At 39.8% G+C, this 24178-nt stretch overlaps 1 protein-coding gene across 4 annotated transcripts in view; it reads right to left on the bottom strand.

The window, feature by feature from the left end:
• LOC124170486 (transcription factor EC) overlaps window positions 1-24178 on the bottom strand; it is a 195868-nt gene that overhangs the window by 86271 nt on the left and 85419 nt on the right. The gene's annotated exons all lie outside the window — the stretch shown is intronic.

Here is a 24178-nt window from a genome sequence, read left to right as displayed (position 1 = left end):
GCCCACACTCAATCACAATCACCATCAGCCGGAATGAAATCGCAAAATCCAAAAACAAAAGTTTAACTTTGGCATCATAATAAAAATAAAAACATTATACAACTTGAAAGACTTCAATGCCTGAAACAATCGCCCCAGTCGAGAGGCATGCCGCTATATTGAGAGCAACTCTTGGAGAGTTACAACACACTTTCTTTCAAAAGTCATCTCGCATGCGGACACAAACAATCCGACAGCCTCGCCCAAGAGGCAAAGCAGGACGCGGGGCGGGCACCGTTTCCAGAGCACTACGGCCATCAACGCTGGAAACGAGGCCCCTAGCTCAACAGGCCGACTCCACCGGGACACGAGGCTCGCATACGCCCACATTTCGGACTATCAACGCCACGACGAATCCATCGGTCAAAACAGAGAGAATTCCTCCGCCGCCGTAGCAGCTACTCTCCTATGACCCAGTTGCGGATCAAGCAAAAGGTTAGGAAACGGAGCGGTTCACATCCAGCGGCCGGATCAGCCAACAAGCCCACGACTCCACCGATAGAGCTGCGAGAAGACATCGGAGATTCCGTCCGTTCGATCACAAACAATCACTCCGGGCCTGACCCTTGAACCCGGCCAAATCTCCGCGGACAACAACGGACGAGGACCAAACTAACCACCAGCACGTGTGTGGGGGGGATATTCTGGGAAGGGAGGTGGACCACGGTGGTGGGCAGAGCCGGGGGTCCGAGCGTACCTTGACCCGGGGGGAGACGGCGTCGTTGACGGGCATGTCGCCCTCTTCGGCAGCAACAACAACAGCAGCCACGGCCCGCACAAAACACGTCTTCCGAGCGGCGTCCTGTCGGCACGGCGGTCGCAGTCGCACTGATTCGCTCGCGTCTCCGGCGGACGGGGAGGGGGGGGGGTGAGGAGAGGGGGGTCGTGTCTCGGGAGGGGAAAATGCAGAGACGGCTGCTTGTGGGGAAGCACGAAAGCCGAGCGCTTCTAATCCGTCGGCACAGATATGAATACTAAAAAAATTGGTCCACTGCACAGTTTTATTTAGGACTAAGGTTTAATGATACAGTGATTTCTTCGGGTGATTTATACGACGATAAACACGTATATGGTATGGTATTTGGAGGAGGCGACCGACAGCTGAGGTCATTTGTGCCATGAGGGAAGGGTATAGAAGGAAGGGTGGAGAGAAACCCGGCGTCGGCATTAGCCTGCTCTTAACAAAAGGCGCCAAGGGGACCACGGCTTAACGGCCCATCCGACGGACGGAGTGTTGCGCTTGAAATGTCCTCCACACAGCTCTCAATTCTCTGCCACTGCCGGGATTTGAACCCGAGCTCATCGGGTGGGAAGCCAACACTCTAGCCACCACACCAACCCGATCCCCACGATGAACACGGACCAAAACAACATCGTAAGTCAGGTCATTGGACAAAGAGTAATGCTCCATTTCTGAGATACAGAAGTTACACAAAGTCAAGCCTAGTGGCGAGTATCAGGGGGGGGGGCTCAAGGGATCCCGTCCACTCATACGAAAAATAAAATTTTTATCGCTTAAGCTCTCCTGGACGTCGCTCTCTGATATCGTAGTACTCCCTATACATCAACTAGTACTGCCTTAATTCCTCAACTTATTAACATTTCATCTTGATTTTAAATATAAAATACTATGGGAACCACTTATATAAAATTACTTTACCAAATCTTAAATTGATCTTGCCTCCCCTCCCCCAAAAAATATATAATCTATTTAGTGTACTGGTAAGTCCTAATTAGAAATAAGACATACTTTTTTTAAGACATGACTAGCGGTTTACAAAATGTTACAATGGCAAATTCAATACCTTCCCTTCCAGGGCGCAAATGCTATATGCCTGCAGGGGTTTTCTTCCATTTTCCCTAACTTTACGAAAAATCAATTTTGAAATTTCCTAAAAATTGAATGCATGAAGTACAGGATGAATCACTCTCGCTCTTTTTTTCGCAACGAATCACTCGTTTAAAACTTTCTATTTACTTTCAAAGTGAATACAGTACACCCTTGTGAACATTTGCCTGTATTTCGAATTTGAAACGAATTCCTCATTATTTTCTCCGATGTAATAAAGGATACTTGAGATACTGTAAAATGTTAGACTGAAGTCCTTGCCGGCGAATGAACTTTTCTCGGGCTCTCCACCGGGTAAGATACCGCCTATAATCGACAAGGCAGCCGACGTTTCGACCTCCAACCGATGCCATTTCTCAAGGTAACCAAATGAAGAAACCTTGAGAATGGGCGACGAGTCAGAGCCAAAAACTTCGACTGCCTTCAATTTTTCCACCTGATAGCGAGTCCGAGAAAAGCTCATGCATACATGCAAATGTAGACAAAAATCTACTCTATATGCCCAGGGAATTTCCTTAAGTTTTAAACGATTGATAAATCGCAAGACAGCACAAAATAAGACCCGCAAAGGGGGTGAAATACGTCCTCTTAAAGAGCACTATCAATGCATCGAAATCGAAACGTGATGACCGTCGCAATGGTGTATGTAAATGCGAAATTTAGCTGCCTCCTGGAGAACCAAACGGAGGATAATGGGAAAGAAACCTCGGTAATATGGCATCGACTCCAGACTGATGTAAAAACTGATGGGAGTGATGGGATACGAAAGAGGCTGCTGGCATTTGGTCCGGAACAAAGAATGGGAGGTCTGGAAAAATATCGCCACAAAGCCGGGTCCACGCCTCATTAACACGGGCGGGATTTGTGCTAAATAGTATGGAGACGCCATATCATTTCCCTGGACCCAACAGCGAAATAACATCATGAGTCAGGTTACGTAATCACGAGGCTCCAAGATAAGTCGAATGAATGGTCGGCATAGAAGCCTCCGAACAAGGGAGACAAGATTTTATAACGTCCACTGTAGTATCTATTTGAAAATCCCAGTTTCGGCTGTTAATCCATCTTCTGGTACAAAAATATACCGAAGTACAGATTATACAGGGTGTCCCATTTATCTTGACCACCCGAAATAACATTTTGTCCAGATGTAAATTCAAAAAGGTCTCAAGCAAATGTCCATTAGCCTTCAGGGGGACATTAATCAGCATGACTGCCTTCCTTGTAGCTTTGTTATTTATAAAGATATGAACAGCTGTATGTCTTTTTTAAATGGCACCCTATATTTTTTATTCGGCAATTCATTTTATCTCCTAAAGACTTACTAAAAAACGTAGCACAGTGGAGCATTAACATAAACAGAACGTTATGAAAACATAAGAAACTCGTCCACTTACCGGAGTTAGCAGTAAACAAATGACAAGCAAGTCAAAACATAACACAAAAGTCACTTTGAGCCCGGGACCACAACCGCGTCCACGTCTAGGGTCCCCCTGACGGCTAATGGACATCTGCTTGACACAATTATGAATTTTCATCTGGACAAAAAGTTATTTCGAGTGGTGAAGATAAATGGGACACCCTGTATATACGATAGAAGGGGTAAGGATGGCGAAGGGGAGATGAAGCAAGGTATGTATTTACATATATGCTGCAATTTGGTCGGGATTCGACGAGAAGGTTAATACCACGAGGGTTAAGACTTAATCTCTGACATTAATAAAATACAAAGTAAAGCTGCGCAATTCGTCAAAAACTGCAAAGAGCACACAGAAAGCGTTACTCAATTGTCAAACGAATGCTGAGAACCGCTAAACACTCCGAGGCCGCGCCCAGGCTTAGATTTCTTAAGCAATTAAGAATAGATACACAGATACGAGTCATAGCGACACGAAAAATATCATCTTAGGACCTCACTATATTTCTATGTCCGACAGAAACGATAAATTAAGAGATTAATACGATATTTTACCGAAGGGATTGGTTTAGGAATTAGTTTTTCCCCCGACCATTTCCTTTTCTTTTTTTCCATATTTGTCAACGGCTGGTGTCCCAATACTCCTTGCCACACACCAATTGAGGCAGCTTACGGGGAAGTATGTACATTTACGTGACGGGTTGTGGGCATAGAGATTTAATAGATATTTTTAGTCAATATATTTAAGGACTTAAATCCTAAAATACCACAATACTAATGGAATGTGCACAGAAAATATGGTTCAGTTCCAACAGCAAGGAAGAAAAATTAGTCAACGTTATTAACACCGCCATGAAAATAGAAAAAAAGTTAGTATAACAGCAAAAGTAGTATAATAAAATAATATACAGTGGCCCAGGGATAGAAATGTTTTCGAGCACGGCGGGTTTTCATAGATATGCAGTTTGGTGACCGCGGTTGGGAGATGGTTTGAAAAGGTTAAATAAATAAGGATATGGCTTTCTTGACGGCATATTTTTCCGAATTTCGGGTTCATCCATCCTCCTCCCTACTCTATAACACGGAGAATTACTGGTTCGACCTGATTCGTAGTTCGAACCCGGCCACGAGGAGGTGTCAAGAAAATCCTGGAGAATTATCCTGACTGCGCTGGTAATGTCATCAATGCAAAGAAGGAACAAAAGAGGGCCTATAAGACTTCCTTGCGGTATTCTTGAGGTAACTTGCATAGTATCCGAGCTAACTCCCTCCAAAATAACCCTCAAATGAAAGGGTTCCTCAGGTGAAAACAGCGAGACCTAAGTGGACCTGTCACATGTAGGAACCAACCGCTTCAACGGCAAAGGGGATACAGAAGCTTATCTGTTTACGTGTATGATCGAATCTACTAATGACAAATACGTGACTAACGATCCTGGTATGAGCGCTTGAGTACCGCCATGAGCCGAGGCGAACTGTTTATTTGCATTTTCTGCCCTACCAGATAGTTTGGTTTGGAGATAAGAATTTCAAAAATATACAAGGAGCATCGTTAATGGAGGCGTGAATGATACCATAACAGTAAAATCGTAACGATATCTAAAGAAGAACAGAGCTACTTCAATCGTTTACTGCGACAACTGTTATTAGGTTTCGTGTATACACGAATGATATGGGGTCGTTCACTCTGATCTGAAATCGCAATTTAATAATATAATTAGGTGGATGAAAGATGAATTCTCACGAAAAAAAAGTCTTACCCATTCAGTTTTTTTCTCATAACTTTGAAATGAAATAAATGCATATGTTGCCGAATAATTTTCCCGAGTTATGGACTCCATTAGACTTTTGGTTCATTAAGTCGTTCCTAGAGATTCAATCATTAACGGAAAGAATCGCTCGTGAGAGTATTAATAACAATGAACCACGTGAGACGGATGCGCGAGGCCGAGAAGTAGCGGAGAAGCGGTGAGCCGCAAGAGTCGGAGACGTCACGAACTTATCAGAAAAAGGGTTAAGCACGCCCATTTTCCGCCGCGAATAGCTTACGAAGATGGCGAAAATCACGGGTCTCTTCATTTCCGCAAATCTCTATCGCAATCGACAATAGTTTAAAAATATTGAACGAACCCACTATAGAATCCTAAAAAGATTCAAAATTTAAAATGCAGAAACAAGGAACCAAAATACGAACGTAAAATAAAAAACAACAAACCTGAGAAGGTAAACCTCATTCTTCGCAAAACTTGTAACATGGCTTACCCTGACTGGTCCTCCTATTTTCACTTCCACGTCTGATAATGACGCAACATCGAAACCAGCCTTAAAGGTCAAAATTCCAACATCGATCTAGCCCGCAATGCTGTAAAGTATATATTCAAAGAACAAGATTCCTATAAAGGACACAAAAGTTAACCTTCATAAACATTTACATAGTTCAAAAACTTGTTTGCAAATCTAACCACTTAGATATTTCAACAAGTATTCACGTAAATTCACTCAAGTTAGGCAGTATATTTTACTACCTTTGCCCAAGAATAAAATACTTTCAAATTATTTATAAACATTAAAATCTATTTCTGTGAACATATAAAAATGTTTCAGCGGCAATTGTGAGAAATTCTTCAGTGGTGGAAACAAGCAAAACTTGCGTACTTCAATGTGTAAATTTTAATTATAATACGACCCTGGTTTCAACACTATGCATCATCTTCAGGTGAAATTAGTTCTGATCCAATAATTACATACAAACGGTACCGGCAAAAGGGGGAAGAGCAGGGGGAAGAGCAGGGGGAAGAAAGTTAAGTCCCCAACAAAATATGATGACTCTTTCGTATCAAATATATCGTCTGAATATATTTCTCATGCGCATAAGCAAGAAAATCGTAGACCAAAATCTGCCATTACCTCTCGTCTAATAAACACACAGGGTTGAGAAAAATTGCCACGAAAATTTAACCTTGGTTAGTTAATTTCAGTAGGAACCAAAATTAACGATTATAAGTAGGTCGAAAACGCACCGTTTTTAAACTATATAAAGTTTGAGCCAAGCGATCCGATTTGCCGCGAGTTAGCCCTGTTGTCGGATGCCATGGACAACTCATGACTTCGATTGTTTTGCCTACCGGAGATCACGGCATTTGGCAACAGGGCAAACTCGCGACCAATTGGAGCGCTAGGCTAAAAGTTTCTGTAGTTTAACACTCGAGCCTAATCGAATGCTGGCTGGCGAATAAAGTACGAAATCTTCGAAATCCAAATATTTCAACATTGTATGAACATTCTCCTCTAGAACGACCTGGTATTCTTACAATGTACTTTGACTGACCATAGTACGAGTTTTCAAAGCTCGAAGTATTGTAGCTAATTTATTTTTAGATCGGCCAGAGGAACCGACACCCGTGGCGTACAAAGTACGCCGCACAACCAGCCGTGTGCCTCGTGCTTAGCTTTTCTCGAATGGCCTAGCATATTCTTGCTACGTGATTTTAACTTTTGTCTAAAGCCTGTTTTAAAGCACCAAGTATTGTAGTCAATTTTATTTTAGATCGGCAAGAGGGACCCGACACCCGAGGCGTACAAAATACGCCGCGCGACCGGGCGTGCATCACCTGTGAACTCATATCACCGTATCACCTATAAATGTACAACCTTGAACCAATTTCTACAAATTAAGAAAATCGAATGTTATCATATAAATGCATATATCGTGGACGAAGTACCGCCACGCGCCCGGTCGTGTAAAAATATCAGGCGCACCCGCTCGAGGGTTAAAAAGGTGCGTTTTCTGCCCAAACATCACCAGTAAGTTTGGTTACAACTGCCATCATCTATCTTAGGCTAAAATTTAACGTGACACATTTTTTCTCCACTCTGTACAACTGGGCGAAACTTAGGGTTCATAACCGGGGGAGGGCAGCGGCGGCGACACTGCTGCATCTGAGCCGCAAAACGCGGTGAAGGACGGCGGATCGGAGGACAGGGGTGGGGGGATAAGGAGAGGAATCGAGTGGGGGAGCCAATTTGCGGAGAGCTAAGCGCGTTTAAGAGGCCGCGACACGTCTTGAGAGGATATCGTTGCCCGCCAGTATTTCCCTTTTCGGAGACAATCGCTAGCCGACAATATTGCATCAAATCGCCGCCTATGAGCATTTCAGCTTCCTGAAAAAACGATCATTCACGACAGGAACGCTATACCTATACATCGCCACCTTACATGTAAAACCTCGTAAATCAAAAATATCAAAATTTACTCTATGAACAAAAGACTTCATTTTCCTTGTCAGAAAACATTTAGATAACTATTTTGGTTTTTTTAAATCATTTAATTCAATTTCAAATAGATTTTTTTCAGCTGTATTATACGAAACATGTTTTACAATTAATGGAATAAAAATCTAATTCTTATGAGATTTTTAATTTACGAGGTTTTACATCTACGGTGACAATATATGAAAGAGGATGTCCGTTTGTTTGTCTGCTGGTCATTTCCATACGGCTTCACGGATTGCAACCAAAGTTAGTACGTAGGTGCATCTCATGCTCCCAAAGCCTGTATGCTACTTCTGGTTGTGTACGACGCGTTCTTTGCCTCGTTTTCCCATTACCGTTTATAACGTAACGTAATACAACTTCTGTGGTACGACATTCTTCCGGGTGTGCACACCTCTTGACAAGCTCTTATGGAAAACATAACTCAGGGGATATTTCACACGCCTATTAATCCTCTTGGTGCAAATCTTTTTGCTGGGGTACGCGTTCACACAACGTTTTTGGCATGCGCACGTACGGATACACATAACGATCAATGATGTGGAGCGGAGTATAAGCTGATCCCTTGCGCTGTACACGGAAATCATTTTTTCCATTGTTTGCTGTTACATATGACAGGTGGTCCAGGAAATCAAAGCAGAAAAATGCATGCATAAATCTCGGTTTTCTAGGGAAATCTTACAAAATTCCAGGTGAATCTTACGTGATTACTGCGATGAATAAGAATTTAAAACACCCAAAATTACTCCAGTGCTTTTAAATAATATTATATTTATGTATTGACAAGGAACAGGAATAGGTTACTTAACAGACATTGCATGTAAAATTTAAGATTTATTCAATGCAAGCCTGATTTCTGTTGTCACTGCAGTCGCATTTTAATCGGTTTTAAAAAATGTAGAATCTGAGTTTTTCCCGGCGTATGCTCTGCAGGAATATTTCTCGGGTTTCCCACTCAGATTCTACAACCCGATACGACACCCGGTGGGAAACCCGAGAAATATCCCTGCAGGTTTTAAAAAATGTCCGCGGCGCGGTAATGAGAGTAATTCGATCCACTTTCTCCGATATTTAGTAGTAAACTGTTTGTAACTGTGAGGAATATCACTGAAAAGTTATGAAAGTGATAGATCACATCTTCATGAATATAAGTTACGATTAAAACAGCTGATTATAACTTTTCATTGGTGAAACAAAACCCAGTACTGTTCCACAAACTTTTTGGAATAGTACTGGGTTTTGTTTCACCATGAACATCTTATCGTTCCACCAAGTAACGCCCAAATCAGTTGATTTTGATTGTAACTTATTTCTGCGTGAAACTTGGATCAGTTTGGACGTTAGCGACGCGAGCGGCGACTTTTGTAAACCCCTTTAAATGCGCGGTGGTTGACAACACATTAAAGGCCGACTTGAGGATCCTATTTTGTAATATTTGTGCTTACTAGAGTCAAGAGTGCTAGTTCTAGTGCTAGTGCGCACGAGTGCAAAGTTATGCACACCAATCATGGCGAATTTCATCCTTGTTGATTATACCTTACTGTCCCATTTCGATTACGTCGTTTTTTCTGACATTCAACGCTTCGATGCGGCAGCAAAAACTCGACTACATCCAAAATTTCAATTGTAAGCCACTGCACTTGAAATTACGACAAACACATTTAAGGCCAGAAAATGGGTTTAAAGCATGCCGGGACTAGCCACGGTGATAACTTTTACGGGAGTCATCCGCAATGCACAATTGTGCGAAAAATCCATAGAAAAAAAATCATTCGCCTTGACCCGGATGAATGACTTTTTTCTCAACGGATTTTTCGCACAGAAAATGGGTGTTTAATTGGCTAAATTTTACGTGAAATGAATTTCAAACACAAGATTTTGAAAGTCACGGTTGGAGCAAAAATTCACGAATAATTCGGGGACTGAAAATTCCTGGTTCCGACACAATTCCTGGTTTTCCCCGTCGTTGGATACCCTGATATGAATACCATCAACATACCTCAGGGCAGTTCCATGGTGTCGGACGTAGAATTTGTACAAATATTCTCATTGTTTTGTAATGTTTCATTTACTTAAAAGTATTTAAATAAGTTGTGAGTTATATCACTTGAAAGACCAGTTTTCTAGGAACATTTTGACATATAATCCATTACAAAAATATGTTTAATTATTAGTGGAATAAATAATTTCTTTAGTGTCGGACGTAAAGTGTACAAGTTTCACTTTATTCTTTTTCAAACTTTTATTCAAAACTCTACGATTTGTGAATGCCTATGCAAATGACAAAAATTATGATTATTAAATGGACTATAAGCTTCAAATGGGACCAATTCCATATTTATTGATTGAGTAGTTTTACTTCAAGAAATATTTTTCTAAGGTGTCGGACGTAGGATTTTTGGTGTCGGACGTAGAATGTACGCATATTAAATGGATTTTTGAGGAAAAAAATTGTAAACCCTTATTATATTTTTATTTTTACAATATAGTACTTATTAAAACAGATTATTACACAGAAGTAATTGGTATATCAATATTTAAACCCTAAAATATAATTATAACGTACTTATAGCTAGCCTGAACTAAATGAATCTGGTTCTATAATACTTTTAAATTTATATTGTTGTCTTCTTCTTCCGTATGGTTCAGGAGACACAATTTTCTTTAAAATGTCTGTTTATAAATACTAATGCAGTCTTCATCGGCAGCCCAGAAGTAGTTTGCACCTGACTTGGAACAGTGCATTACTTTCACCACGGGTTCATTTTCCAAAACAGATTGAACTTCGCCCGGATAGTAGGTATCATCATACCAACAACCCAGTCCTGCATTGTTACTAGGTCCTTAAGACTTATGATTGTGATGAGTGTTGCGAAATCTTCGCAAACTTCAGGTTCTGACATTTTACTGTCAGAATCAAGACTTGGTACTAGTCTTTCTTTGCGCTTCATAGTGTCGTCACTTGTTTCGCCAACTAGCACTAATTAGTTTGAACCAGCTGGTGTCGCAGAGTGCACTTTGTGTGTATTCAACATCGGAATGGCTGACTCCCAGACATGTTGCACTTCATGTGCCTTTTCTTGCACATCATTACTAGACAAATAAATTATCACAATGTTGGGGTTTCTTAAGGTTGCATCAGCAAAGTTATCTGCAGAGCTGAAAACGATTTCTGTATTATTTGCTTTGGCATTATTCCAAACACCTCTCTTCATTGTTCCTCCTATCCAATCTACTACCCCTTTCCCATGGGAGGTTGCGAAGTAGTACCAGTGTAAATTAATGTCAAACTTACTCTGAAGTAAAGGAAGAACAGAAAAAATGAAACGATTCTTGAACTGGGCTGATGTTCCATCAGAAAAATTGTGTACCGTCGAAATATCCGCATAAACAGATTTCAGATGTGCCAGAAGAAAGCTCACATAACAATAAATTTGATTTTTTGTGTGACCAAGGTCATTGGATATAATAACAGAGCTCTGGCTGATTCCTTCAGAGATCCAAGCGTGTGTTATGAAAACTGTAGCCTGATTGTGAGTCCAATGGGCCGAATGAATTTTGTTCTGATGAATAAGGGTGACATTTTCCGAAAAATCCATCTGTATCAGTCTTTTACTTCCATTTACTTTTGCTTTAAGTTTTTGAAATACATCAGCTTGTCTTCTTTTGATTTATGTATAAGAATATAATTCGTCTGGGGTTTTAACTTCTCAAATGCTTCATTAACTGAACTAACTATTTCAACTTTCTGTATCTGTCCATCAAACTTTTGCCATTGAATGTACTTCAAGGGTTCGTTGTCACCCATACGCTTGAACAGATATATCTATCTGATTTACGCAATCATTGCATTTTCTTGCATACAGGTTTTAGATTCTTAGTTACAAATAACATGGCATAAAAATGTACTGTATTTTGTTGATAGCCCTGTATGTGGCTCTAAGGCTGTTAGCAACAAGCGAACATTCTCGTGATAAGAGCAAACACAAACGTTATGTGGAATGTTTGAGAAACATTTAACATGTTTAGGACGAAGGCTGCAAAATTTTGATAGCCCTATTTTAACATTTGGGTTTTTATCTTCGAAAATTGTCCAAGATTGTTTTAAACTCACAACTAGGTATCGAGTGTGATCGTGTATTTTATTTTTTGCTCATATTTTTTCTGTAAATAACACGGTCCTTCCAGCCCGGAACCTGCCAGGTCACAACATCACTGTTGTAAACTTCTACAACTTCTTTATAATAAACTTCATTATTATCTACAACTTTGCAGGTTGAAGGTTTATTTATAACTGAAATACCAACATGCTTGGCTTAACAATGTGAGCCTAATGTGGTTTACAACATTGCTGTTATAGTGAAGTATTTTTTCTTAGAGTATAATAAATTATTAATACCAGATTTCACTTTTAGGTTATCCTTTATGGATTATGCTTAACTTTAGTTTAAATAAACACAATTCCTACCAAGGACGATAATAGTCTAATAATTGAAACTTAATACAGCCAATATAAATGAAGTTTGCAGCATTTAAAGGCTGGTGTCGGACGTAGAGGCGGACGTAGACTTCTTTTTCTACGTCCGACACCAGTATAAAAACAAAACTGTGGGACATAATATTTTTCAACTCCAGGATCCTTTAGCTATAAATAAACTCACTTTAAATCTTAACTTTCATGGTTTAAAAAAATTTTGTGTGACTGCTATAAAACTAAAACTCCTTTTTTGGTGTCGGACGTAGAACGAATTATAACTCAAAGTTAAACTACTCTATCATGGTATCTAAGAGAGTTAAAAAGTTGTAAATGACAAGAATGTTTTATTTGGTTCCTTAATCAACCAAAAACATTAACTTTGGTTTGATATGATTTTTCTTTTTTATTCCATTTATAGTAATATGACGTTATTGCAAAAACCAACTAGAAATACACTAAATAAGATTGAAAAACAAAGTACCATATCTTTTTATTGTGGAAAATTTTATTAAAACAAATACTAGAACTTTATAGCTGGTACTTTTAGCTTTCCAAAAATGTATAATACATAGGGGTTTGAAATTTAGAAAATAATAGTGTTGAGGTTTACCAATTTGTGGAATTGCCCCTCATCTAAATATTCCGCCATGTGACCAAGTTCCACGTTTCGCACTTCTCCGGGTAATATCCTTCCCGAGCAACGCTGGATGTCCTGCCAGTATACTCCTAAATCGAGAGTTCCTTCCCTTCAACTAGATATATCTGCAGCAGCGCAATCAGGTCCGCACTTGGGCACTTGTGATTAACGAGATACTGAGGTTTGAGGTACACTACTCTCGGATATTTATACTATGACCGGATGAACACTATCCAACGCACAGCAAGAATCGAGCGACTTTGTGCGCGGGCGCACGAGTGCAAAGTTATACACGCCAATCACGGCGAATTTCATCCTTGTTTATTATACCTTACTGTCCAATGCGCTTACGCCAGATAAAAAAATATTTTTGTCTCAATTGCTTCCGCTTAGTTTCCGAGACAAATGAACATGCATATTTCACGGGATCAAATACGCACAATTTATTAGCTTTTTTTCGCTTTAATTTAGACAAGAATACCTAGCGCAGGTGTGCATTTGAATTTCAAGAAAAGGAACGGAAATGGGAAAGAGCACGTGGAGACTTTAACACAACAGTAATCTCTCAACTTCCCATTGAAAACGAGAGTTGGCATCACTTCCGACCGTCCAACCGACACAACGCGGAGGTGGAAAGATTACTCAGCTTTGAACCAACCCATACTAATCTCTCCATCTGCACCATTCTTTTTTCACGACGTATTAATTGTCTAAAGCGTATGCTATCACCTGGAATTACTGCAAGTGGACCTTTGTTAACCTTTGCCTAAATCTAAAATTTGAAATTTCACAAGAGTTCTTGCTAGTTAACCCTTAACCAGTGACGTGCGATTCTTCTTACACTACCAGTGACGTGAGGTCAGCGAGACCGTAATAAAACAAAAATTCATAAAACGTAGCAAAGTCATTTTTATTGCCCAGTTTAATGTTTCCTTGACTTCTCAACTATTATAAAACTTATATTTAATACTATCCATACGAGCCAACTTGTTATTTGAAACAGGATCAAAAAACTGACACAAAAAACACTTGAGTAGTTATTATTATCGTACTTTTTTTAGTTAAGTACTTAAGTATCCACGTCATACAACTAATAATGCTTCCTTACAAATTATTAACCATTATTATTCTTGAAAAATCACTAGGAATTTGTTTTTAACAACTTTTTGAATTAATTCCACCATCATTACGTTTATTGGTTTTTCCAATTTAGTGACGTGAGGTCTCACATACCGCTACTAAAATTCGGTGGCAAATTTTCAGAAATAAATAATAAGAATTAAATTATAAGAGGGTTATGACCTTATTACACAAAATTACGACGCTCACGAGGATTATAGATGTTTAGTAATAGCAATTATGAAAATATTCATAATTTTAGAAACGCAGCGGTCCCTCGCACGTCACAGGTTAAGGGCTAAAAAGCTTTTAGGCTATGTCACTGCATCAATTTTAGGGTGGATCCAACGCTTCCCGTCCGATGCTGGTCGCTTTTTCGAGGGAATCTGGATCAGCGGCGTGCGCCCCCTCCCCCCTCGCGAGTCGCCTTCATTGCCGAACATTGCAGAACCACAGTTGTTACATTTTTATATTATAAGATGGCACTGTCTTGTCAATATGTATAATCAGTTTGAGAAAACTTTCCAAAACTTTGAATTTAACTTGATTATTTTTCATTACGATAAAAATATGCGTAGCTCCAAATATTATTTGCGCCTGAATTCCCTCGAAAAAGTCACCAGCATCGGTCGGGAAACGCTGGCGCCACCCGAAAATTGACGCGGCGACGTAGCCCGAAAGCTTTTTAACAAACATGACGAGTACCCGCGAAAGTTTTAACGAACGATTCTCAAGAATTGCCACGAGAAAATTTTCCCTCGATCGGGTATATTTGGCTTTCCAGGCCACTGCGCAGACCACTACACAATCCCATTGCAACTGTACTGAGGCTCATGGTACGAGATCTCATCGCGATGCGTGTGAAAATTAGTGAAGAGTTCTTCGGGAGCGCCACCGGGTCAGGAACTCCATAGCTGCCGACGTTTCGATGTCCGACTCGGTCATCGTCCTCAGGGCTGTGAGGACAATGACCGAGTCGGACATCGAAACGTCGGCAGTTATGGAGTTCCTGACCCGGTGGCGATCCCGAGAACTCTTCACTAAGTCCATTCGCCGGGAAAGCACAAAATCTTTCGTGTGAAAATTCACCGCCGGTAACGCGACACGATTGAAATATGACACATTGAAATTATTTATCAGCTGTCCATTTATTAAATTAAGGATAACGAAAAATTTTGAGAAGGGACGATAATTTATATATAACAACTTATTATTATAAGTATGATATTTTAAACGAGTACACATGACCAAAAAGCTAACCCCAAACGAGTATAATCACCAAGAAGATTTAAGATAATAATACTATTAAATTTAGGATATCAAAATATATTGAAAAGGGTGATAGTTTAAATATGATAACTAGTTTTAAACGAGAAATACAAGACTAAAAGACAAAATACAACCGGTAGAGAACAAGAGTGATACGTCCTCTTAAGATCAGAGTTAATTCTCCACCAGCATCCAAGTTTATCATCTCCTTCAATGGATATGAGGCGATACCTTGCCTTGAGTACCCTCAAATCAATGCCTCGAATGAATTACTCGCCATACCAACGCTGTAAAATGAGGCACTTTACTCAACCAGTTAACTACCATAATTCTGGAAGCACAAATTCTTTGACTAAGTACAGAAATTGAGAAAAGTTTTGAATTATGGCCGTAAACACTTATTGGATTCGTCATTTCCTTTCATTTTGTAGGAACGAACTTCGCCGGGTGTGTTCTCTATTTTTACAATAACAAATACATAAAGCAGTTCGCACGTTCCTGGCGTTTCCAGCGGCTTGGAAAAAGCAAAACATCCCAGTTTTTCTTCGAAACGTTATTCATTCATACGTAGAAATCGTATGCTTGTCACCTAAGAGCCTCTATCGTCTATGGACACTTCTAAACCCTCGCCGTGTTTCCAGGATTACGTAACTCGTCCTTATCGTGCGCCTGACGGCCGCATTTTAAGGTTATTTACGTAATAGAACGGTCTCCAACGAACCAACACAGAATTGGATATTTAGAGCTTTTTCTTAAGAAGTTTTTAAAAGTGCTCTCAACGCTGCACAGAATTTATGAAGTCGTACAATTGAAATGGGAAAGAGAAAACAAGAAGATCCTACTAGGAGCGCGTATAACACCGGCCGAGGAAACCACGACGATGGGCTGGGAAAAATACAGACCGAGGAGTATTAGAAATGCAAAATAAAAAATATAGCTCCAAATGAATTTGAAATACAAGGTACCGCCCAAAATATATTTAAATGCAAAATACAAAATAACTTTGACTTGGGTATTCGAAAAACAAACATTCTTGTCATGGTTTAACATTTGAGGCACAGGCAAGTATTGGTCAGGATCTATCCCGTATAACCTGACAATTTTAAGGCTATAGTATGACATTCACGCGAGTAATCCGTCACCAAAAACGACCAGTCGGGAGGGAGGTACTGTCCTCATGTTTTCGCCCGCTAGTATTATGCCTACAAATAAGAATAAATATTGAAAAAAGAATAAGAGGAATATCTTACGTTATTGCCTTGAAATTTTCAGAGTACATAAAATAGATCTTTGCCAACACATAGCATCTCAAACTTATAAATTTCACATATCATTTCCATTGCAAGAAAATATAAGCCATAGAGAGCCATGAAAGCCACAATCCTTCCTTGTTGAAACATTACATGATATTCAGTGTACTTATTCGATCAGGTTAATTTCGAGTGTTGGTAGATTTATTTTTATAGTATTCTCTTTCACTAGAGCAAAAAATATTAGCGCTACTAACGCATACAAAATCAAACTATGACGGTTGACTCGACACAAGTTCTCCATGGAGACAACCCAGCTGTCATTATCGTTTATCATTAATTTCGATTTCACATTTTTTGTTTTGTACAATATGAAAGCAATAAGTTTACAACTATTTACTGCTACATCTGAGAAAGTAAAGATAGAATATTGTAATTCTAAGATAGAGACTAATGTGGACCAAGGTTTACTTAAAACACGCTGAAAATTTCAAGGCGATGAAGTACGTTTTAAAAAAGTAACGCGTCGCCAAAAAAAACCGGTTGGGCGGCGGTGATGGGTCCTCTTTAGATTAATGTCCTAAAAAATTATCCCTTCAAAGAAGTACAGTAATTCCTGTTTAATACTTTTTGATCATCAAATTTTTTCGGCGTTTGAGGCACAACACTACATTTTTATCGTTTGTGTTGGGTTGAATCGAATTTTTCTCCAAATATTCTCTTCATAATATAACCCAATCAAAATGGCGAGAAAGCAGAATAGCTATAAGTCGCGTGGACTATATTTTCCATACAAGCTCTGCCCTTAAGGCATACCTAGCAGTGTAAAAATAAATCATTCTTATCTACTTGTAATAACCAGACGCCATTAGGAGAAGTCGGTCAAAGAATTATGGACCATAAGAAAACTTCATATTGGTTTCCTTATGGGTCATAATAAACATTTATGCAAGTCCCGATACATGGCATAATGCGGATAGCTACAAGAGCAAGACGATTTTAAGAGGCTATTTCAGCCTCACCAATCTAAGCTACGACGTACACTCACACAATTACACGGCTAGAACGCCCCTCGCCTCCTGCTATACTCACGGAGAGTGGATGTCAATATTTCATAAAAGTGAAAGCAACCATTTCCAACACTGTAATAAATAACAATTCGCCATGAGTTGACGCGTGGAAAGTACTAGGAAATATAATAAATACAAATGAAAAATAAGAATGAGTAGTTGAGCAGGAGAAAACGATAAGGATACGAGAGGAATGAAGAGGTTCAAAGAGGGTACCGAAGATTCGAAGCCGCGCTCTCCCCTACGGAAGACACTACGATTCATACTCATCAATCCAGTGGACACCATACATCCACGACCACGCTTCACACACCTAACTTGAAACGGAAGTAAGTAATGAACGATTTCTGTCATTTATATCGGCTAAGTTCAACAGATTCAGGCTTCAATTGGTGGAAGTTAGACATACTTAAATAAATAAAAGATCGTAGCACTTTTATACAAGATTTTTCAAAGCATACAACGCGTTTAGGCTCACTGAACCATCATCTTGTCTTGTACCAGATAATGGCTCAGTGATCCGAAACGCGTTGTACGCATTAAAAAATCTTTTGGGAAAGTGCTACGATCTTTCATTTATTTAAGTACTTATATCGGCATGTGCTGCAGCGAGAAACATATTTTGCCGTGGCGAAATGATAAATAGCAATCTTAAAGTGGCTCTTCGATGAGAGTGTGCAATTTTTAGTGTACCCCCCAAAATTTCTGGCACCCCCCAGAAATTCCTCCGAACTCATCCGCAGAACTTAGCGCGAAAAGTCCTTAGCGGGAGAAGTTCTGCGGATAAGTTCGGAGGAATTCGGAGGAATTTCTGGGGGGGGGGGTACACAAAAAAATGCCTCAAGAGTTGGTATTTCAAGAGCTAATGACTTATGTTTAAAAATAAATGATGAATATCTACGAACCAATTGCAGACGTATATAGAAATCAGACGCATTATCGCCGAGAGGAATTACATACTACCAAGGCGCCACGGAAATTCATGAAAGCCCCCCCCCCCCTAAAACAAAGAACTTAATCTGCCCCTGGTTTATGTCCCAAAACCTATATTCCGCCATGTAAAATCCATTACATTTCATTTTAAGGGACCAACAGCAAATATAATGAATTTTCACCTCCGAATGGATTAGAAAGCGGTGTATTGCGAGGTTTTTTGTTAATCCTTCGTTGAACACCCAAAGCTTTTGAAAATACGTGCGATCATTAACCTAGAACATTTGCCATTAGAAATAAGTAAAAAAAGATGGTCTTGCTCCAAAAAATTACTGCAAAAACAAAAAAGTGAAAGGGAGGTAAAACTCCTACAGCCATTAAATTACTCGTCGCTAAGTGAGAAAAAAAAGCGTTTAGGCTAAGCTGCTAACAGATTGATTTACAATAACCCGAAACCTGCTGCATTATTTTCAGTGAAATGAGGAGAAAATAGTTACATTTTAAATATTTTTCATTTTGCCTGTCATTCATGTACCCTGTAACACTTTCTTATCACTGTGGAAAAATAAACTGATCTTTAGAGGCTTCAGCCGCGATTGTTAGCAACTGTTCACAGTGATCACGAATATAAATTTAAGTTATCAGCCAGGATATCAGCTTATTTCCCCATAGATTTGGATCGTTTTACCGTCAGCGAAACGAATGGTGACTAGTTTAAATCCATTAAAATGCGCGTTTTGTAACAATGCACCTAGTTCCAGACTAGGGAATCCTCCTTTTTAATATTCGTTACTAAAATCCCGATCCCATTATAAACCCGAGAGGCATTCCTGAACATCAAACGCTGGGAAAGTAATGACATTTCAACTTCGGGCAACGCGTCTCACGCGAAGGATTCCAGGCTTCTGATTGGCTGAAGATCCCTTTTCGCGTCTCTTCGTCTAAAACTCGTCCATGAAAACGTACCTTAACCCTTTATAACCCAATGTTGCTTCTAAGCAACATCAAAAATGTTTTAACTTTCAGGTCTATTTAGGAGATATCTACACTACCTATTATTTTTAGTGTGCATTTGAATGACGAAATATTCAGCTGCCAGGATAATTATCATTGAGTGTAAAATTTTCAAGTTTTCAAAATGAAAAATCTTGAAATTTGATTTCTACCAGAATCATCTCCGGGTTAGGAAGGGTTAAGGTATTCCTCATGAATGAGAAAGTGCGTGTGTAAAGTGACATTGCATCTAGTGTGGCCGACTGAAGAACACTCCATTTTAATATTCGTCACCAAAATACTGGCCCGATAGGAAACCCCAGAGAATTTCCAGATCATCAAACCAAGGGGACTGAATACAGGAGGCCCAATTCCATCCCATATCAGACTGATACTTCGGTCGCATTTTAATCGGGTTTTTAAAATATCCGCGGCGCGGTGATGAGTGCCATGCGATGCAATATTTTTCAGTTTAACGTTTGCAATTGCGAAGAATAGCATTAGAAGAAATAAATCACATCACCATGAATGAGAATTTCGGTAGACAACCCTTATTATACCTTATTTCCCCGTGAAACACGGATCAATTTGTCCCTCAGCGACATATGTGGCGACTTTCGTAAACCCATTTAAATGCGCGGTGGTTGACACAACATTTAGAGGCCGATTTGAGGATCCTCTTTTGTAATATTCGTGCGTGAAACGCTGGGAAAAGAAGTCAATCCTCATGAATGAGAAAACTTCAAATTCACATGAAATCATCGCAACGATATCCTTTCCACGAGCATTGTTCACTAGCGAGGACTGCCAGCGCATGGCTCTGGGGAACGATAGTCGCCCGTCAAATCAGCTTATCGCATTCCCCCCGCGATAAACACAACGGATTTCAACGTATCCGAGATAAGGATGGAAATTTCCCTCCCTCATCCAAACTAGCCAGGGAGCTCATGGTAGCGAGGGAGGATCACTAGACAACCGTCAAGCACAGCATTCGGGAGGGGACAGTGCCACTCGCAACAAACACTTCTTTACAATTTCTACATGAATAGTATGGTATTTTGAGGAGTCAACCGACAGTTGACGTCAGTGGCGTAGCTAGGAGGGGCCCAGGGGCATGTGCCCCCTCCCCCAAACCAATTGATGCCAGTAGAAAAATATCAACTTATGATACAAATTTATTCTACTCCACCAATATGTTCTAGCAAAACAGCTTCCCGAAAGCCCATCAACTGTGAAATTTGAAGTACCAAAATAGCACAAAATATGATTTCTATAGATACAAATTTTTGAATTTTCCCCGGATAGGGACTCCATTCCTAAGGCCTCCCAGATCGTGTCCCCCCTTCCACACATCGTCCTGGCTTCGCCCCTGGCTGAGGTCATTGGCGTAGCCAGGGGCACGTAGCCACCCCACGCAAAATGTTATTCTATGATGATTCATTACAGCTGGAACGAAACCCTAGGGCGGGCTCGCGAGGATACACTCCCGGGGGCAGGGTCTGTAAGCACGAGCTTTTTACCTCTGCACCCAGAAGGGGGAGGGCAGGAAGGAGAAAGGAAGGAGGCGCCGCCGCGATAGGAGCCCGACGACGCCTCCTGGGACGGGATAGGGAAGGGAGGGAAGGGAGGGAAGGGACGAGGAATTCCGCACCGTCACAAAGGCGGGCGGGTCCTACCATCAGCGAAACCAGGCATCAGCCATTGCTATTCTAACAACTTTGGAGAATTATCCAATTAGGAAGAATAATCCAACGATCAAATCGTTAGACGATGATTCATTACAATGGAAACGAAACCCTAGGGCGGGTTCGCGGGGATACACTCCTGGGGCAGGGAGTTACTGCACTGTACACCAGCCGAGTTACACTTGCTATGCTACACTTAAAGTGCTCTCCATACGGCACTCGAATAGGGATCGAGTAGGCTCTGAAAAATCTCTGCCTCCTCCCATATATAAACGCGGTTCGACTGGGTGGGAGACCAGCACTCTAGCCAAGATCCCCCTTTCTATATATGTTCTCGGTTAAAAGATGAAGATGCCTTTGTTGTTATAAAAAGAAAAATTAGTGGGGATGGCACGACTATATAATTCAATAAAATTATTTGTTAATATTTTCCCAACTGTTTACGCCAAATCAGATGCCATTTTAATTCACAAAGAAAATGTCTTTCAGTAAAAACATTTGGCAATTATCAGAGTAGTTCTTTGCAATGGCGCAGCGAGGGGGGGTTTTGGGGGTTAAACCCCTCCCCCCCAGAGCTCAGAGTAATATCTAAATTTAAACCATTTTACTAATTGCATTGATATTACTAATAGAATAGTGTAAGGATTAATAAAATATACCTCAGAAAGCCATAAAATTCACCTTTTGAACCTTTATCTTAAAATTCCGCAATTGATTAATCTCGCACCTACTGATTATCCTGCTGGGTATTCTATACCCCCACAGACACCGGTATTAGTTGCTCCTAAACCCCCCCCCCCCCCCCAGCCTTAATTCCTGGCTGCACCCCTGGTTCTTAGAAGTATCAAAGACCTATCTATTTCCTTCAAAATTTTATTTTATGATGTATCCCATGACAACTTAATCGGCCACATCATGAAGACATGACCGATGAAAATGACCGATAAAGGACAGGTGGGCGTTAGGGGAAAGTCCCGAACACGATACATAGGATATGAAGGATGTAAAACAAAGAGTTATGTAAGCGTCGAACGACTAGCTGATGGGAGAATTGAGTGGAAACTACGTCAAACCAATCCTCGGATTTATGACCAAAGAAGATGATGATGAAGCACCTCATACAAGGGCTTCCTCGAAATAGCGATTATTGTAAAGACAATGAGTATTTTTCCCGAATAATTAAACGTCATGAGAGCATACATTCAATTTTGGATTTTTCAAAACAATATCCAAAGTACATGCATACCATGTTTAGCCCTTTATTCATCTACAGTCGACAAGTACAAACAATAGAAATTGTTTTTTATTATTTTGAAGAAAATGCATTAAATTCGTCTCTAGACAGAACATCCATAGGTGTTCTCGGCACGTTACCACAGGCCATCATAGTTTCCGTTAGCGTAGTCTAACATTGGACTTGGACTGAAACTTTTTTAATGGAAAGGATGGGAAAGCACGCTCATTAGAATGCCTATTTCAATGTTGATGTATACGAAAAAGCTTCTAACTAACGTGTTTTTTCCTTTGCCTATATATGTTTTAAGTTAGGAAAAATAAAAAATTCGCTTTCCACAACTTAATCTTTAATCGTCAACTATTTTAAATACAATGTATCATTTTCAAGACTAGCGAATACATATGTTTTGCAGAATTTAACCACAAAAAGTCATCACGAAATAATAGCAATGACTGGACTGTTATTTTCATGCGAAAACGGTAAACATTACCGAATTTTTTGTGCATGTATACCTTCAGTATGGAATAACGAACGCATACTTTGTTCCTTTCAGAAATGTTTCCACGGCGTCAGTACCATTCACTCAAAGCTTGCGTTCGCAATCCCTATACATAGAATTCTGGCCTACATAAATGCCTGAAAAAAAGCATGATGCGCCCATACACATACACAAAATATAGAATTGCACAATGGACCGTAGGCCATTCTGCAATTCTATATTTTTGCCGATCAAGATAGTTTGAAAATTAAAGAGTCCCGTATTCCTCCATTTCCCGATCCGTCGGCTAACTTTCAAGCTATTATCAACAAAATGTAACCAACCTTAACGTCAGAAACTCATTCCTAGTCAGTCGTCGCATATCCGTTAATCCTTTTGGTCTTGTGGATGGTCCTCATGCGTTCGTAAAGTTTTCACCCTTGCAAGCGATTCATTACATCAATTACATGCACTCTCAGAAAATAGTAAATTAATTGTAACTCTAAATGACGTCACCTGCTCATTAAAATTGGGCAGCAACTTTCGCGAAATTTGCTTTCTAACTACTAGAGAATTTCTCGACGGAAAGATCTATTTTTCGTCATTATTTATAAATATACCTATTAAAAATGAGTGAAATATTATCTTGGGCAAAATAAAAGAGCAAAAAAAGATAGCAAAGACAACAAAGAGAAGAAGCTTTAGGTGGTCTCCAAGGTCATAGGACCAAAATTGAGCCACCATCAAATAACAAAAATGTACGCCAATAAAAGAAAATAATAATGCAGTAAATAATACATGAGTGTTAGAGAATACATGAGATACAGCGTCGAAGTAAATGTTCAATTATTTCTTGTGTGAAAAGCCATTCTTTGGCAAGTCTTAACATTAACAAGAGTGAAAACACCTACTGCCATTCAATTATTTGCAGCCAAGATAGAAAAAAAGCTGAAGCTGAGTGGAAATATTTATTTGCCGTCACTGCTTATAAATATGCCCAATAAAAATTATAAACAAAGATGGTCTTGTTCCAAAACAATACTGCCAAAACAAAAAATGTGAGAAAGAGTCAAAACTGCCAACAATTCATCGCTACCAGGATAGAAAAAAAGCGTTCACGCCAAGTGGATAGATTCATTTTTTGTCATTACTTAAAAATATGCCCAATAAAAATTATAAACAAAGATGGTCTTGTTCCAAAACAATACTGCAAAAACAAAAAAAAAGGATAGGATTCAAAACTCCTAATCCCATTCAATTGCTAGCTGCCAAGATAGAAAAAAAAGCGTTTAGGCTAACAATTAGTGGAAATATTTTTTTCCGTCATTACTTCCATCTTCCGACCTATTTTAATGAACAGCGATTTCGGTTCTAAGTGAACGACCTCATTGTGTCGCTGCACCCCACTGGCGGCCCTTCCGCCGAAATCTCCCCCGCAAGTCAATCCCCCTTG

This window comes from Ischnura elegans, chromosome X (genome assembly GCF_921293095.1).
Source record: "Ischnura elegans chromosome X, ioIscEleg1.1, whole genome shotgun sequence".
Classification (NCBI taxonomy): domain Eukaryota; kingdom Metazoa; phylum Arthropoda; class Insecta; order Odonata; family Coenagrionidae; genus Ischnura; species Ischnura elegans.
This window is presented reverse-complemented; position numbering and strand designations above follow the sequence as displayed.